Source organism: Quercus lobata, chromosome 5 (assembly GCF_001633185.2).
Source record: "Quercus lobata isolate SW786 chromosome 5, ValleyOak3.0 Primary Assembly, whole genome shotgun sequence".
NCBI classification, from domain to species: Eukaryota; Viridiplantae; Streptophyta; class Magnoliopsida; order Fagales; family Fagaceae; genus Quercus; species Quercus lobata.
The window spans coordinates 71741857-71758183 of record NC_044908.1 but is presented as its reverse complement, the minus strand read 5'-3'; positions in this window follow the sequence as shown (position 1 = coordinate 71758183).

The following is a 16327-nucleotide window of genomic DNA, read 5'->3' as shown; positions in this document are numbered from 1 at the left end:
AAAGCCACCAATCTCATTCTGTGCATTTATTAATAACATTATGCCACGAAGCAAAGGTGTTGCTTCCCATTCAGACTGTGCAAGTGAAAAAAAAAAAAAAAAAATGACACACTAACTAGTTATTAAGTAAAATAAGACCAAATCAATATATATATATATATATATATATAACCGAATCTTTTGAAACTCCCACAATTTTCCATGTAAGCATTTATTTATTTCTATTTTTCAAATTTTGATTTTTTTAAACTTCGATTTTTTTTTTTTTCCATTCTTATGCGACTGACTCTCTCTAACCTATACACATTCTTAAAACCCAAAACCTTAATCTTTGAGCTTTCTCTCTGTGTGCTTTGTCTTGGGTCTCTCTGTTTCCCCTTTCTCTCTTTATTCCGTAAACCAATTTTTTAAAATAAAAATTACATGAAGAAGAGAGCTTATCTTCAGTTTTGGTGCTACATACAGTTTAAGGACTTTGGAAAGTAATATGGAATTCCAAACACAACAGTAAAAGTTATTCATAGCAGAGTTCCATGATAGCTACGAGCAACAAACTAAGACCTTCAATATATGCAGATTCTTGCCAGGATTGTAACAGGTTAGTGCAGTACTAGTAAGGCACTAAATTTATCAAATATACATTTATGATTGATATAAAAATCAGAGTTATAGCTGTTGAATTATCGTGATTTGAATTCAGTTTCTGCTTTTTTTCATTAAAAATATACAGATTGCATTAGATGGTTGAATTAGAACTCTGTTTTAGAAAATTAGGGTTTGTTTTCTTCTTCTTCTATTTCTTACTTTTTGAGATTTTTTATCAAAATTGCATAAAGTTGATTTTTTTTTTTTCATTATCAAACTTAGGGTTCGATTCGATTAATTAGCAATCAATTAAAATAATTGGATTTTCTCTTCTCTCACAGTCTCTTTCTTTTCTCCTCCGATATTTTCTCTAAACAAAAACAATGTTGAGTACTTCGACTTTTTTTTTGTATGTGTGTTCGGATCTGTAAAACTATTTGTTGATTTGAGTAAAAACTCTATGGATTTTCAATGGACTAGAAATTTAACTAGGGTTTTGTAAATTTTGTTCGATTACTAATCTGCTTGATTCTGATTTGATCATTTTTTTGTTGTTGAATTTTTTCGATGAACCTTTTGGTCTTCACTACTCATTTGATCTATTGAGTTGATTTTGCTTTTGAGTCCATTTGATCTATATGTATATTTGTGTTTTGTTTGTTGTGTACATACTATGTATGTATTTAAGCTTTGCTGAAATTAATGCTATGTGTTTCATATTATTCTGTCGGTTTTGTATTTTATGACTAGGTTTCTGTGTTTGTGTGGTTGGCTTCAATGTTTTGCTTAATGAAATGATTTGGGACATGAAATTTTCTAAACTTTGTTTTTAGTTTTTAACTGCCTTGATTTAAAGCTTTGAGAACTTCTGATTTGTTCACTTGATTGTGGTTTACTTTTATGCCAAAATGAGTTGTGCTTAGAAAAGATGTATTTTCTTTTGGGGAAAACAAAGATTCTAATGTAAAGTTCACATCATTTGTAAATCTCTGTAAGCTGAAATTTTATTTTAGTCTACCACCAAGAGTATTTAAGTTTTTTTTTTTTTTAATTTTTTAATTTTGGGTTGATTGTTTTTTATTTAGGTATTTGGGTTATTGGTTTTGATTAAGGTTGAATGATGAAGAAAAACGAAAAGAATTGCACAATCGAAGACACTTACAACCCTACATAGAGATGAAGCAAAGAATGGGTTTTTTCGGTATTGGTTTCTTTTGGATTGTATGTACCAGTTGAAATTTTAGATACAGTAGGTTTGGATAGATTGGTGGTTGATTAGAGTTTAAATTTCATGTTGTTTAGTAGAGTTTAAATTTCGTGTTGTAGATGAATTTGGGATACCCAAATTTATTTTTAATTTTTATGAATGACCAAGTTTGTGATTTTTTTGGTATAAATAGTTATGTGGTTTGGCATTTTCTGTTTCATATTTTGCAACAAAGTGAAAAGAAATCGAGTTAATGCTTCTATGTCATGTAAGGTTTTGAACATTGGAAGTTTAAATTTTGTTGTTTGTTGCCTTTTCATAATTTTTTATACATTAGTATTGCATAAATTGTACTAGCATAAATTGTTTTATTTTTTTGTTTGTAATCTTTACATCTATGAAGTTAGCTTGCAATTACAATTAAGGCTTAGTTGATTTGTTGAGTTGACTAATGGTTGCTCTATTATTTTATTTGTTGAATTTTTTTTTTTTATGCAAGTTGAGGTTGTTCCATTTTGTTAGAAATTACTAGCCAAGAGGCTTTAGGCTTTGCTTGAGGACTTGTGCTTTTATACCATAAAATTGTTTCTTTCCTTGCCTTTGTATTGATAAGTAACAGCTATTAATAAATGTGTGGCCTTTCAAAAAGCCACACGTTGCATTATTCCTTTGTTTAAAATTCAGTTGTAAAGGCTTAATGGAGTTGCAAGTTATTACTGAGAAAAGATAGTTTACCCACCAATTCATGAACTTTTCTAGGTTTGACATGTTGGATTATATTCTCAAAATTTTAATTGAGCATCTGTTTGGGTGTTGAGGAAAAAAAAATAGTGAAACAAAAGTAAATGGAAGAACAATCTTGTGAAGGGTTTTTTTAGATACGTTGGTGAACTGTGAGTTTTGCTTTGTTAATGTTCAAAGTGTTCACCATTGTGCACATGCTGTCTTTTTTTATGCAATAAATCTTTGATTACTTATCATCCCCCCCCCCCCCCAAAAAAGAGTGAGTTTTGCTTTGTTAATTTGCCAATTGTGGATTACTTTATAGGTTTTGGTAGATATTTTCTATTTGATTTTCATTGCTTATCTTTTCTACAAATTATTCAATCCAACATATTTGTGGATAAGCATCTCACTTTTTTTTTTTTTTTAGGATATGCATCTTGCTTTGATTGGTAATTTGGTGCTTTTAATTTTTTTTTTTTGTTTACAGCATAATTTATATTTTTCACAAATTTGTTATTCCATAAATATTATGAGCTATATTTGTTCCTTTTATATTTGTCTATGGTATTTGGATCCTGTTTCAATGGGTGGGCCCATACAATTGGGTGTGTAAGTATAACAACTTGAATTTTGAGGTGAATACTGTGTGCTTTTTTATCAATATGTTTATTTTTTTTTTTACGTCAAAACTTTTTGAGATGGTAGTAGATTCAAAGAATTCATGTGTAATTTATTCATTATTATTTTTTCCTATAAAGATAACTTTTTCTCTCATCATCACCATTATCAATTCATCAATATTTTTTCTCAAAGTTGAGTTTTAAATTGTGTGTGTGTATACCCTCTCTCTCTCGCACATGTTTTTATTGGTATAATGGTTGAAAGAATGATATAAGAATTGGTATCCTTTTGTGAAAATAAGCCAACCCTAAGTGTTTGACAAAATGTCTCAATGAAATTAGAATCAATGTAGATTAAAGGTTTGGTAAAAAATTTACATCTGTTTTGTGAAAGTCCTCTATTTTGGATTGGTAAAAATTAGAATATGTTTGGATTGGTTGAAAAAGTCTGGAATTTTTTATTGCTCTCTTTATATGTTATTGTGCTGTTAAGTTTAGTATTTCAGGTTATTAATTGCTATAAGTTGATTTTTTTTTTTTTTTTGGGTTATCTTTGAATTACAGCAGGTACTATTGGTGAGAATTTGTATTGCAACTCCCAACTAGAACGGTGAGTTACAATTTTGTTAATAGAGAACTATAAGCGTTTCGAATTTTGGTTAAGAGTAATGATTTTTACTAATAAATTCTCTAGAATTTTGGTTTTCTTTTTAGATGTTGTGCTTTTATTTAAGTAATCATTTTAAAAGGCTGAAAATGATGCTGCAACCTATGACTTCTCTACATAAAATTCTTTTTAGTTGAATATATGTAGCGTAAATGGCAAAGCTATGTAATAGCATTCTAATGCTATGCTTTGGATATCACCTTATAATATTAGGTTTTGTCTAAAATTTTCGTATGGAATAGATGTATTAAACACATCTTTTATATGTATGTGGGATTGACCTTTGTAAGCTCCACATACATATTCATATTGGTATATTCAATTTGTGTTTTCCTATTGGGTTTGTGTGTGACCTTGGGTCCTTGCTATCTAATTGTTACTTACTTTCTCTCTCTAAAGGCTAAATACTTTGATATGTTGAGTTATTTGGGTTTCATTATTTTTTGCAGGTAATCTGGTGCCAATCAGGAATTGTTGCTTTACTCAAATTTGTATCTACCGACCCTTCTAAGAAGCCTTTGAATAGGTCTCTAAAAACCTAATTAGAGCATGATTTGGTCGCCCTAATTCTTGCAAGCCTGAGTATGAGTCCTCCATGACCAGCAGTTGCACTTCAAATCCAAGGTTTTCTTTCTTCAATTATATTGAATTGAAGAAAATAATATAGTAACAGTATCCCATTGCTTTCAATTTATTTCTCCTTCCCCCAATTCCACACAGATACTTTGACATATTTTATTAAACAAGTCCACGCATTACACCACAATGACTCACTAAATGCATTGTATGTAATTGTGGTAGATTTGGTTTTGAATTAGAATTGGTTTTATAGTGGTTGAAACCCTGATTTTGGTCCAATTCTATATACAACCCTCTATATACATCCACTACCACTGGTAAGGTTTTTGTTTTCCCTTTTTAAAATTTGAATTTTAAATATGACTTTGGTTTTGATATTGTGGTGGATTGGTTTTGATTTAGGAAATTGGGTTAGTTTATGGCCAACATAAAAGGTGTTGCGTAAGAAATCATTTGGGAAGAACATGCACTTGGCATTAATTTGTAAAGCGTAATTTTTTTTTTTTTTTTCATGCAATTTTGTGAACAATTATTAGTGAGTATTAACCTCTTATATAGCATATGTATACATGTTATTTTCAGATCTGTAATTGATGTTTTTGGTCAATTTCACCATTGCCTTTGGTAATTATTATGTATAAGCTACACTTACGTCATCAATTGAAGGAGTGGTGTTCCTTTGCAAAGCAACCAATAAATATACAGCTATCAACTTCATTTTCTTTTGTTTTTCCATGAAGATGAGGGGGATGCATGTTCACTAAGCTTGAGTGCATGTTTAAAGAAAAGAGATGAGATTCTAGAAGGAGAATGCTTGGATCTAGATTGTTATAGCATTGAGCAACAGTGATAGCTATTGCAGTTGCTATTGGCTTCTGTATAAATTAAATGCCTACAACAAATATAGATGTGACAATAGTGTTTATTGGAATTCTTTTAATAGTATTTGATCTACAAAATACATTAGAGCGAAAAGTGAATTTATGTAGTGAGACTGATTTACAATTAATGTGAAGTATGTTTTCATTGTTTCAAAATTGAATTTGGATTTGACCTTGAGCCTAGTAAACGTACAAAGGTTGCAATCCCTTGCAAATAGATTTCTTATTGTTTTAATGTTGCTTTAGTTTTCAACATTATTTTCTAAAAAAAAAAAATTACTTTTTTCTTTCTTTCTTTTTCAATATCTTTTTTTTTTTTTCCTTTCCTTTTTGGCTTTTTCTTGGTGGGAAAATCAGCCTTTCCTTGATTCTTTTAGCCTATTCTTTTAATTTGAGGTTGATTAACTAAATATTTATTTAACTAGCCTTTTCTTTTAATGTAAGGTTGATTAATTAAATATTTATTTAACTATCTCGTGCATCGCACAGGTTAGCGACTAGTTATTATTATTTTGTTTACATTTAATTTTTAATCATCTAAGCAAGATGTAAAGTTAGTCCAAACAAATGCTTATAAAAGATATAATACATATTACAAAATATATGTATTATCTATCCTTTAAGGGGATAATTAATTTGTTCTCAATACACTTGATGATACCCTATAAATAAATACACTTGATGATACAGTCAAATAGTATTCATATATTTCAATTTTGTATATAATTTTAAATTTCAAAAAAAAATGAAAATTAAACATTTTGTACATGGGATGGTTATTAATGTTTGATTGCCTTTATATTTTGCATATATGTAGGATATAAGGTCACAATGTAATTTAACAATGATTCTGTTAAAAAGAAAAAATATGTACAATAAAAAATTATTGACTGGTGTACGTATCTTAAACCTATTTATTAATAAGAACTAACTCAACCCATATATCTTGATTCTTTATAGATTTGCAATTTTATTTTGGTCTGATTTACTAAAGATTTAATTTTTCTAACTTAATTACACGTGACATGAACATATACAATCAATGCAAAATCAAAGAGTGAAATAGATAAAGCATGATATATATATAATGTTGTTGTTTAGACCACTTTATACTTAGATTGTTTAACCTAATTAATTAACCAAGTTGATACTTAGGTTTATTATAAGATCTAGGTTAAATACATAAAATCATATTACTTAGTGTGGGAAAGTAAAGAAGGCAAGCAATATGATGACCCAGGATCAGGAAAACTAATGAAACCAATAGTTTTAAGGTAAAAACTTGAGGAGGATTTAACCTAACTATTCTTAAGGTAAACAAATTCACTATGATAAAATGAAAGTGTACAATAGATTTTCTCCCCAAAATCTAAAGCTACATTTTTTAGAATTTACTCACACAACCATGTGTAGCTCCGACTCCACGAACTATTCTATCTGAATTTGCTAAATACAAACACCTACGTTTGTGACTTTGAGATCTCACTCAAAAGTTTTAGATTACCACGGATTCTTTATGCAGCAACTTGTATTTTTGCACAATTGTGACTACCATTCATGAGAACCAACTCCTCAATTCCCACACTAACGTTAACTGCCTTTGAGGAAATGAAGGTTATGGGACAACTCTAACATACATATAAATAACAAACATATGGGCAACTCAAAAAAAAAAAATATATATATATATATATATATATAAATATATACACACAGATACACGCGGAATGTCCCAATTTTAGGAAAAAAAAGAAAAAAGGTATGGATAGAAATGTTTTGGGTCCCACATTCCCCACCTAACCCATCACCCCCACCACTCATTCACACAAATATCTCCTCTCTCAACCGGCCTTCCTTGTCCTCTTCTCTTTTTATTTATTTATTTTTTTCACTTAAACACACACACTTCTCTCAAACTCCCTCACACACTCTCCCACTGATACCACCATTCCCACCATCATTTTTCCGGCAATGTCACCAGAAAATCCTTAGGAACTTTTAAGCATTTTCATTTTTTATTTGAGCTAAAAGTTTCTAATCTTTTTGGTGGGTTTATATACTTTTGCTTGAGATTCTTTAGTCTAACCTTTGATAATGATATTCATGTAATTTATGAGTTTTGGAAGTGATATTCATGTGTTATTATGTATGAGTTTTGTTTTGGTGGATTTATTTGACGAGTGAGTTTATGATTTTTACAATGGTGACTATCTAAGTGGTGAAGATTTGAGGGTTTTGGCTTTTTAATGTGAAAGAAATGGTGAATGTAATTTTTATTGATTATTTGGAGCTAGTTAAATATTCAAATTGTTTGTCTTGGGGGACATTATGATTTTTGGTGTCATGGGTCTCTTGCTGTTGTGGTGTAAATCTTGTGGGAACTACTTATTAGTTGTTGAGATTTTGATGTTAGAGATAATACCTTGGATTAGTCTTGAATATTATGGGAGTCTATGCCTTGTAATTTTTTTTGGTTGAGAAACTTTGGAAGTGGAAAATATTATTTTTGAGGTTAAACACTAGGCTTGTCTAATTAAATGCTTATTTGGCAATTCCTAAATTGTAGCTAGATACAATTTCAAGCTCTATGCTTATTGTGATAGGTTTGCTTGATATTGTTTAGATTCTAGCTAATCTCCTTTGGAGCTTGAAGAATTAGGCTTTTGCGAGTTGCAAGGTAAGTAGCTTTTAATGGGATTTTTGAAAAATAATCATGTTCCATAAACGTTATTTTTGGGTTAAACAAATTTTGAAAAATTATATATGGATATATATTTTCTTAAAATTGTTGTGTTGTGACCCTATTATACATTATTATATATGAATAGTGCATCATATTTGGTATTGCATTTGGGAAAATGCATGAATTGTTGACATGGAAAAATTGGCATCTTTTATTTAATTTTTGATACGAAAATCATGTATTTTATGGTATATTGGAAAATTAAAAAATGCTTATCTTGTCTTGCTATTTGGGAAATGATAGAAAATCTTTTTTACAAGAATGAAGTTGAAAATCTTACAAACTTTGTGGAAGTTGGATTATTTAAGTTTTTTTTTTTTTTTTTTTTTTTTTTTTTTTTTTTTTTTTTTTTAATTACTTGGATGTAAACTATGTATTTGAAAGTATTTATATACCTGTGAGCTTTATGTGGTTTTAACCCTATGCTATGTGTGATTTCCTGGTGATTACCCAATTTGGTTTTCGTAGTCTTTGTGACAACGGAATCAAATCTAGGTCAGTGCCCTTTCACTTTAGATGACGCATTCTTCCTTACTGCCCATGGGTGGAAGAGGTTCCTTAATTGTATGTGGGTGAGACTGCTGCCCATGGGCCAAAAGACCACATGCAAAAGAGGTCCTATTTAACTTGTTCTCCCTACTGCCCATGGGGGGAGAGTAAAACCTTGAGGGCATGGGTGAGGTTGCTGCCCATGGGGCCAAGAGACTGCATATCATAAAGGACAATATCATGCCAATTGTGAATGGGTGGATCCTGTTAGGACATATGTAGAACTTGTTAGAACATATGTCATATAGAATTAGCTAATCCTTTGACAAAACAAACTTTACTTGTAATTTGGTAGATCTAGGATGGGTCTAATACTTCAAGGAATAAGAGTTCAAGTCTAGTATTGAGGTCATGTAAATCTGTCCAAGAATCTCAAGTGAAGAAGTATTGTTCATTAAAGTTCGACAAATATATCTATCGAGATTTAATATGTGATTCTCGACAGCTCTCGACGGAAGCTGTATCCATCGAGAATTATGAAATTCAAATTTCCAGGTCTGTTTTTCATGCATATCCAAGCTATTTGTGTAGGGTTTATTTTCTCACAATCCTAGATATATATAAGGATTATTTTAAGGGCCATCTAAGGTGATACAACTTAATGCAAAGTGATTATTCACTCAAATTGTAACCGGAGACAATTTTCCCTAATTCATCTTTATCTTGAAGAAGCTGCTGCGTTTTTGCGCCAAGGGTTTTGTAACCAATGAGTTTCTTGATCTTTATCGTGTGGATGAACTAAAGAACTTTGCGGCCAACATCTTTCTCAAGTTGGTGTGTTAGTCACGTACTGGGATCTGTGCATCGATTGGTTAGTCATGTACTTGGAGCCGTGCATTGAAAGGAGAGATAGTCATTACATTACAAGTCCAATTATGTATTGGGGTAAGGGTTCAACTGTAGATTGGTATAAAGTACTAGGATTCTTTTACTTGTAACCGCTTGTTTTGATAATAGTGAATTCTTGGGAGTGGTGACCTTAAATTCACCCGGTGGGGTTTTGCTTCATTGGTTTTCCCCATTCGTAAACAAATTACCTATGTCAAATTTATTTTCTGCTACATATTAACTTTGTTGGTGATTTGTTTGTGCTACCACGCTTATTGCAAGTAATTAAACCTAATTAATTCACTTGACTAATTAGTTAGTTAATTTACTAAAAGGGTCAATACATTCTTAGCCTATCAGATCCCCTGACTAGTATATGTGGTGGTGTGGTATATTTGTGATAAATTATTGTATGTTAGATTTTATGGCTTTGGAATTGTATTATTAGTGCTGACAGATTATTGTATATAGTTTCTGTTTTTTCGTTTAAACCCCTTAAATAGATTTGTTTAACATACTATATTAGCCAACTGATCACTTAGATTAATTTTTAGATCTAGGTTAAACACAAATAAATCATATCATGCAAAGATGCGGAAAAGTAAATAACACCACGATATGATGACCTAGGAAAACCAATGAAACTAACCGTTTCAAGGTAAAATCCTAGGGAGAATTTGACCTAACTATCCTCAAGGTAAAGTAAATTCACTATAAGAGAATTGAAATTTTTACAATTAGATTTAACCCTAAATCTATTGCTACTTCATATAGTAACTTACTGACACGACCACATGCAAACTCCGAATTTACGGACTCCTTCTCTTTTTGGATTTACACCAACAAAAGCTGCCTTGATTGTGACTTTGAGATCTCATTCAAAGGTTTCAGATCACCTTCAGTAATGATCTTGATGCAGCAACTATGTTCTACCAAATACTTGATTGAAGTTTTAGCTCTGGTAAATTCTTGTGTAATTAAAAGGTACAAAACCCCTCAGATCTCACAAAGAGTAACACACAAGTCTTCTCTGATCACTTTAAAACGTGGCTAGGGTTTCCCTTTTATATGCGGAGAAGTTTAGATGAAACCCTAAATGTTTTCGCGGGCTTGGGCCTATTTAAAAATCTGCAAAAAAAACTGGACCTACAATTTTCGATCAGTCGAGCCTAATTCCCGATTGATCGAGCAAGGCAAAACCACACACTCTTTTCCGCATTCAATTGGACTTAAACCTTGAAACAACCACTTTTAAGCATTGCCTAAAAACCTGGACTAGACATATTTTGTTCTCAGTTTTCCAACACAATACAAATGTGATTCTAAATATTAAAATCTAAATCTTTAGAACCTAATAGTTTCATGGTATTATTTTGAGAAACTATATGTTTCATCATTTACTCATTTTTGTCACATTATTATTGAAAATGATCTTGCATATTCAGTTACTATTCATGGGTCAATATTGGAGTTAAAATGACTGAGATATCACGAAAACCGGGATGATGCACTAATCGATGCACCACTAACTTTCGAGAGCCATAACTTTTGATCCGACCGTTGGATTTCCAAGATCCATACCTTTTTAGAAACAAGAAGTCAGGATTTTTCTAGGGTTGTCAAGATCAGCCCCCTCTCTGGCCTTTTGAGGCCAACAGCCCTGCAAGGGCCACCGCCTCGAAACGCATGTCGGGGCTATAAATAGCCCCAAGCACCCTTCAAACAGAAGAGGAAGATATTTTTCTGATTTTTAACTCTTTACTTGGTTTCTCTACACGTTTTTCTCTCTTCCAAATGCCAAAAAACACATCAAAACCTCTTGATTCTTCTCTCTTCACCAACAACACAAGGTATTGTTCTTATATGCAATCTTCCTTTCCTTCGTTCTACACTTTGGATTTGGGGTTTAGGGTTGTGGATGTAGCTTTTTTAACTATCATCCACACCCCTAACCTTCTAAATCTTTTGCTAGCATTTATCTTGCTCTTTTTGCTTGAATAACATGATTTATTGCTTTCTTTTAGCATGTTGCTTGCTTTATTTGTGTTTCTAGCTTAAATCTCTTTGTTGTTATGTCTTATGCCATGTTTCGTGCATAGATCTATGTTCCCACATGTTCATATACTTAGATCTACATGCTTAGGCTTTTATGCCATGTTTTTCTATGTTTTATGCCTCTTTTTGTTTTATGTTGATGTTAGGGTTACATGCTCACATGCTTGTATGATGTTATTGGGCAATGCCTTGCTGCGATCTATCTGTCTATGTGTTTATTTCCATGCTATATGGTTAGATCCAAGTCTTCACATGCTTATATGCTTGGATTCATGCCCTTCCATGTCTATGTGCTAAATTTCTATATGTTTACATGCATGTTTCTATGCCTATATGTCTAGATCTATGTTCTCACATGTCTATGTACTTGGATCTATGTTCTCTAAATGCCTTATGCTATTTCCATGTGCTTGTGCACTCTATGCCATGTTTACATGCCTAGACCTAGGCTATGTTTGTCATGCCATGTGCTATTCTAGCCCTTTTATCGCTTTATCTTTCTTTCTTGTGTTTTGGCCTAATGGTCGGGACTCGATCTAGAACCTATGGTCTTTGTCATCGCCCGTACACCTTGGCCCACATTAAAGGGTTTGGATCACCCCTATTTGCATGTCTATGCTTGCTTGCTTGCTTCTATGCTTAATGCTTGTGATAGCCACTCTAGTACATGGCTTTGTCACGCTTGACTCCCTTAGCGGGTTTGTGGTTGTGTGGTTACGTTTGACGCCCATAAGGCCTTGTTTGGATGTGACCATTTGGAATGCATTGCCATGATGCCGATTGCCTCATGCACACCTTTCCCCTTTTTCGCTCTGTGCGATGATATGCTTACCATACTTGTTTGTGCCACCTGTTTGCTTTATATGCATTTTTACATGCTTGCTTACATGTCCATGCATGAGTCTTGCTTGCTGGTGTGTTGTCCATGCTTCAACACAATGAAGCTATGGACATCCGATCCAAACCTGCATTTGTCCCTCGTAGACACCACCTTTTGTTTGCTTTCTTGTTTGTTTGCCTTACCGCTTGTTTTCTTGCATCATTGTTTCTATGCTTGCCATGCACATCATGCTTATCTACTTTATGCCTTTCATAGGCTCTTTGCATCTTTTCCTTCCATGGCTTGTCTACTAGTTTCTTGTCTTTGCCTTTGCATGTACGCACATGGAGCGATGATGCTTAGAGCTAGGGTACAGTCTCCCAAGTGCAGGTAAAAAGGGCATGGATGCAAGCATGTGGTTAAGCCAAGTGGCAGTGTTCAGTAGATTTAGGAGTTTAGCCCTTCCCTTTGGTTATGTACTCTTTTAAATCCCTTTCCTTCCTCCTCACTTTCTACCCTAGATGGTTGGTATTAGGTATATCATGCATGTAGCATTCATCCTCATCTCTAGAGTATGGCGACCCCTGTTTACTTTCCTACACCTATATTTTGGGCCATGCTCTAGGGATGTAGGCATTTACTTTCATACTCTGTGTGCTTGCATTGTGCATGATGTATATATTTATATACCTGCTTGCCCCTTTCGGTGTGATTGTCACAATCCATGTCACCTAAGGCAAAGCGATGCCTAATTTCCATCGCGAAAGTAAGGTGACTTGTCGCCAAATTTTCACTGTAGAAATTTGGCACTTTGCTCGAATGCCTTGGGAAAGTATAGATTGGGATCACACCCATTCAAAAGCCAAACCTTAAAGCCCCCATGCATGCAAAGCCCCGATAGCCAATGCCAAAATCATGTTTTTACTGCCAATTTCTGAAAATTAAGGTTTTATCAAAACAAAGGACTGTCTTTGGACAAACGTTGTGAGGTGCCTAACACCTTCCCTACATGTAACCAAACTTCTGGACCTAAGAATCAAGGTTTTTTGCCATCCACATTAGATTAGAAAAAATGCCATTTTTCTTAACTTAGGATTGGTAATAAAATCAACTAGAAATAGGTGACTAATCACACTTTAGAAAAACCCAATGATTGGTGGCGACTCCACTCACCTTTGGTAATCCCTTAAAATTTGTTCCAGATTCCTGCCATAATGCCAAAGGTAGACAAATACCCTTCTCCACCGAGAGAGAGAGCACCCGAAGCCCTGCGTGAACCACACCATCATATCGAGAGGGGCCCTCCAACAGGGCCCCACATGCGCAGGAGTTGTCGCTATGGCAGGTGGTCGAACGAGGGCCCGCAACGACGGCAGCAGTTTTTCCGCCAAGTTTAGATTAAGGCCAGGCGTCGACAATATTTTTGACGGAAAATCCATTGTCTAAGGAGATTTTCTTTGGTTGCCCAGATGATGAGCACAAAGGTGTCCTATTGACATTGATGTCTAGGTCTAAAAATTAAGAAGTGTGGGATTTCTTGACCAACTTTAGATTTGCTTTAATTTCTTGGAATTTGTTGAATTGCTTTACGACATACTTAGAAATCTACGCTTGATTTTTAGCCAATGAATATTGATGGATTTAAGAAGACATGTCTACGGTTTGAACACAAAGACAATCTCTGTGCCCCACAATTGCACCACTCCAAAGCATTGTTCACATGGAGTCTAAACTAGAATAATTTTTATGTTCTATAAAATGAAGGATATAATAGTAATTGTATTATAAAATATTTTCATTCCATCCCTTCTAATGTTACTTCCAAATATGTTATTTACATTTCATTCCTTTTTTTAAAAACATCTAAACAAGATTACTTAATTCTATTACATTCATTTCCATGGCTTATAAATTCCATTCCATTCCTTTACTGATCATTATGGTCTATTTCATTCTATTCCCTTAAGAACTCCCAAATGAAGGCTAAATCTCAAGCATAAAAATGGGTTAAAATAATTTAAATTGATGCATTTAAAAAAAAGTCCATACATACAATATTATATTAAAAAAAATGAAAAAACTTGATGATTTCTAATTTTCTTTGTTTGTGTTAAGTAAAAACTTGACAACTATAGTTTCAAGCTTTCAGCATTTGTGAGACATCAGTGCAGCATGATTCGTCATACAAATCACTTTTATTTTGCTTATTTCTTTGGATCATCATGTGCCTTCTTCTCTTTTTACTTTCAAAGTCAAGAGGAATCAACACTTTGCTTCGCATCTTAATGTTATTAATAATCCATAGGCATATCAATATATTCTAATTCTTTCTTGTGATTTGAAATGAAATTTTTACTCTTTATTTTAATTTTATTTTTTTATAGGTGTTAGTGTTAAATATAGTATGGCCCAAGTGACCTAAACTAATTGTAGGCTCATGTACTTGTAGAACAAGCATATTAACCTTTGTTAGTTTATGGGTAGCCTAGGGTTAGTAAAGCATTCTCTAGTATATAAACTCTATATTGGATTAATTGTAACACAAGTGCTTAATCTATATCTATATAATAACTAATAGCCAAAAAATTTGACTTTTTGTTGACCGCGCCTCATTGCGCTAAAATTATTGAATAAGTATTAATAAGTGTAATTCATTCTTGATATAAGTGGTAAATTCAAAGTAATGCATTTTATATCAAGTAATTTGTTGGATGACTTTCTAAATGGTAAATACATGTTATTTTCTAACCAAAAAAAAAAAAAAAAATTCATGTGAAAAATACGGGTCAACCTGACCTGACCTGACTCAAAACTTGATTGACCCAAACCCCTTTTTAACTCGCTTAAAATGACCCGTTTTTTAACCCACAACCCATTTGACCAGCAACTCGATTGACCCGACCTGAACCTAACTCGACCCACCCGTTTTGCCATGTCTAAATTTACCTAAAACTTTCAAAAGAAATATGGTTAACGCCCCAAACTCTTCATATTTCTTGTATGTCACTCTTAAATTGGTTCGATTTTATATTTGTTATTATTTTGGCCTCCCATATGTAACATTCTAGTTCCGTCCCTGCTTGTAATCACATAAAATGTATTAGTAAGTTGAGTGCCCAAATTTTCCTAGCATCCAATATTTGTGTTATAAGGACACTGCATAAAAGCTTTCAATTTGAGGTATATTTTCGTCTCATGTTAGGATAGCAGATCACTAAGAACTATTAATCACAATATAAAATAAAAAATAAAAAGCTTGCAATCAAGAGCCATGGGTACAAGAGTTGACGATTTTTTATTTTTTATTTTTTTCCCTTCTTCTTTCATCCTATTTTCCAATAGGATAAAACTTAAGTACAGTACCTTAGGTGTTGTTTTTTCGGTTCCCATCTTAAGATTCAGTTATATAGCTACTTAACTAAAAAATACACTTTCATCCCATTAAAAATAATTCATATGGCTGAATCTTAAAAAGGGAATCTAAAGAACAATACCTAAGTACTGTACCTAAATCTTACCATTTTCAATAATATAATCACCACCAGGATACGCAATGCGTAAATTCCCCCATCCCCATAATTCGATGTGCGAAGTGCGCACTAGAGAACCCAATAATCCAGCAGCCTAAGGAGTTATTAATGAGCCCATCAACGCTTTCAGTTCAGGATTATGTAAGAAAGAAGAAAGACCAACTAGTCACCAAGCTTTTCATGGGCCTATTATGTAAAACATCAAGGCACTCACCCTACGGTCCAGTCATGGCTGATTCAAAAATGTGGTTTTTTTTTTTTAAAGAATTTATTTTATTTATAAAAATGTGGTTTATTTAGAGTGATGGGTTATGGGAGAGAATGCTTATATTTGTTTTCTTTATAAAAATGTGGTTTGTTTTCTTTATTTTATTTTATTTTTTTATAATTTAGATATAATAAGCTTTCAGTGTACATTAAGAAACTGTCAAATTGACAGCGTAATAAAAATTGTGTATACCTCATGGGAACATATTGTCTTTCTAGTAATTTACGCCTTTGTTAGCTCGTGGAAATAAATGACTTCTGGTTGGCTCC